General features: G+C 28.6%; 1 long non-coding RNA gene across 1 annotated transcript; it reads right to left on the bottom strand.

The window, feature by feature from the left end:
* Positions 1–832: 832 nt before the first annotated feature.
* On the bottom strand, positions 833–3420 carry LOC114616132. The gene is made up of 2 exons (XR_003710597.1): positions 3166–3420; positions 833–972 (listed from the first exon to the last, which is right to left on the bottom strand). It is a non-coding gene; the product is annotated as an uncharacterized LOC114616132 (long non-coding RNA).
* Between the last annotated feature and the right edge of the window lie 168 nt (positions 3421–3588).

The following is a 3588-nucleotide window of genomic DNA, read 5'->3' as shown; positions in this document are numbered from 1 at the left end:
AACCAATTCTGTGAATGTTTATTTAATAACCAATTCTGTCAATATCTATATCAAAAAATCAATTCTGTCAATATCTTTATTTAAAAACCAACTCTGTCAATATCTTTATTTAATAACCAATTCTGTCAATATCTATATCAAAAAATCAATTCTGTCAATATCTTTAATTAAAAACCAATTCTGTCAATATCTTTATTTAAAAACCAATTCTGTCAATATCTTTATTTAATAACCAATTCTGTCAATATCTTTATTTAACAATCAATTCTGTCAATATCCTTATTTAACATTCAGTTCTTTCAATAACTTAATTTTATACACAGTTCTGTCAATATGATTTTTAATAATCAATTCCGTCAATATATTTATTTAATAATCAGTTCTGTAAATATCTTTATTTATTAATCAATTCTGTAATAAACAATCCTGTCAATATCTTTATTTAATAACCAATTCTGTCAATATATTTATTTAATAAACACTTCTGTCAATATGCTAGTTTAAAAACCAATTCTGTCAATATCTTTATTTCACAATCAATTCTGTAATAACCAATTCTGTCAATATATTTATTTAAAAACTAAATCTGTCAACATCTTTATTTAAAAAACAATTCTGTCAATATCTTTATTTAGTAACAAGTTCTGTCAATATTTTTATTTAAAAACCAATTCTTTCAATATCTTTATTCAATAGCCAATTCTGCCAATATCTTTCTTTAATAATCTATTTTATCAATATCTTTATTTAATAACCAATCTGTCAATATCTTTTTTTAATAACCAATTCTGGCAATGTGTTTCTTTAAAAACCAATTCTGTCAATATATTTATTTAGTAACCAATTCTGTCAATATCTTTATTTAGTAATCAGTTCCACCAATATGATTGTTTAATAGTCAATTCCTGGTGATGGCGGTGACGGCGGACGATCCACGTAGCGAGGAGAAGCCCCGAGGCCGGACGGCGAGCTCTGTGCGATAAGGAAGGTGTGAGACATGACGATATTATTAATTAAAATATGATTAATTACTACATCATTATTATATTATTAAGTATTATCTGGTTATAATATTATTGTGTTTTTATTAACTATTTTATCATTATTGATAGCTACATCATGATTAATCACCGAATGATTATAAACTATTGTTATACTGTTTTTAACTATATCATTATACTATTACTTTCATATCGATAATTATAATGACTAATCATTATATCAATCGCCGATTAATCTGTTAATGCGTTAGTTAGATAATTCGACCGTATCGGTCATTAATATACGCATATGGGAACGTGTCAAGATCAACATGTGTATTATCCATTCGGTATTATCATCAATTAACATATCAATCATTAACTGATGTGTTAACGCACTCGCTTAATAATCAGAATGCGCTAATCAATAGAAATTAGAACGTGCTAATCAATAGTAGGTGCCCATAGGAAGATATCAACAAGTTAACAAGATATACACATGGAAATATATCCTAATTATTAAACGAAACCGTTATGACATCAATCGATAATCAATCATTAACTGTCAATAACTTAATGTATTCACTGAGTAGTTAGGATACGTTAATCAATAGTTTCTGCACATAGGAATAGATTAACTGATTATTAGTATACGTATAAACAGATATTCTCTAATCATTAAGTGAATGCATTAACTGAACACATCCATTAGTGATTAATTAACAATTAATCAACATATTGATTAACTCATGTGTTGATTTGATCATGTAATAATTAGAATATATTGACAAATAGCATGTGCATGTGCGGATATATCAAGATCAACACGTATATTACTAATTAATTGACCTATTAATATTAATTACTGTATTATTGTTATTATATTATTAATAAGTATCAATTAGTGTATTACTATTATATTATCAATTGATAAATTAATTATCAATTAGTTAATAGGTTGATGCATTCCTGAAATCATTGGAATATATTGATTGACAGGGTATCGATATAAGAATATGTGAATCGTTAATATACATATATGCAAATTCATTCCGATTACGAAACGAATGCATTGACGTGTTCATCGATAACTAATATGATAATAACTGAGGAATATGTCAGGGCCTTGTTTTAATAATTTGGATATATCAATCGAAACAGCCACATATTAAATCATCGATATACTGATTATTGATTAATCTGCTAATGTATATTTGATGATCAGAATATGTCAATCAATAGTGCGTTCGTGTGAAAACATATCAATCGATTGTTGATACACATGTGTGTCAATATTTTCTGATTTTTAAAATTAATGCTTTATGAACAGTAATTATCGATTCACGTGTTAACGGCCTCATTGAAGCGTTAAAATGTATTGATTAACGGCATATCGGGGTATAGCAACCTGTGAATCGTTAATATGCATGTATGCAAATATGTGCTAATTATCCAATGAACGCATCGATATGTTTAGTCGTAATTAACAGGTTAGTAATCAATTCATAGGCTGCTGCGTTGATTTAACGATGAGAACATATCAATGAATGTATCAGTAAATTTAATAATTAATCCATACATTATTAATTAAACAATCCGCTAACGTGATCACCTGATAATTAAAGTGCATTAATCGATAACTAATACGCAGATGTGCAAATATTCTAATTATTAAATTAACATGTTAATGGTTATATATTAATTAGCGTATTAATCAATAATTAACTAAAATTTTGATTTTTAATCGATGTGTTAATGTGTAGTCTTAATGACTCTAAAATCAATTGGCACATTAATCAATAATTAGTCGGCATATTGTTTTTTAATTAGTTACCGTGTTAAACGATATGCTAATACATGGATTTAATGATGATTGGGTATCAATTACCATATCGATCAGTAATCAATTAACATTCTGATTTTTAATCAACGCGCTAATGCAGTGTTGTGATAATTAGAATATTAATTAGCATATTAATCGATAATTGATCAGCCTGTTGATTGATTTAACTAATCACCACGTTAACGCACGGACTTATTAACGATTACAGTATCGATTTGCCGTGTATTTTTAGCCTATTGATGCGCGAATTTAATGGTGATTATATATAATATCGATTAGCATATTAATCAGCAATTGATTAGCATATTGATTGACTTTTAATCAATCTGCATGTTAACTCACCGATTTGATATCGATTAGAGTATCGATCAGCCGTCCATCCGTACTGTGGCATGCGCACACGCACTCCGGGCCAGCCTCGGCTACACAGCCTACCTGTGGGGAATGGTGGGACACGTGAGCCCAGGTTAACCCGGGACACAGATTTAACCTCAGATCATTGATTTCACGGATTTAATCACAGATCATTGATTAGATTTATTAATAACGAGTCTGAATACGAGATATACACAACGATGAAATACGCAGCGAGACTCGGAGACGACTTCCGTCCGTCAGTATCTTTATTTGATAATCAATCCCGTCAATACCTTTATTTGATAATCAATTTTGTAATAACCAATTCTGTCGATATCTTTATTTAATAATCAATTCTGTGAGTATCTTTATTTAAAAACAAATTCTGCCAATATCTTTATTTAATAA

This window comes from Grammomys surdaster, unplaced genomic scaffold, assembly GCF_004785775.1.
Source record: "Grammomys surdaster isolate TR1022 unplaced genomic scaffold, NIH_TR_1.0 299563, whole genome shotgun sequence".
NCBI lineage: Eukaryota > Metazoa > Chordata > Mammalia > Rodentia > Muridae > Grammomys > Grammomys surdaster.
Note: the sequence above shows the minus strand (reverse complement) of the source record. Positions and strands in the feature narration are given on the sequence as shown.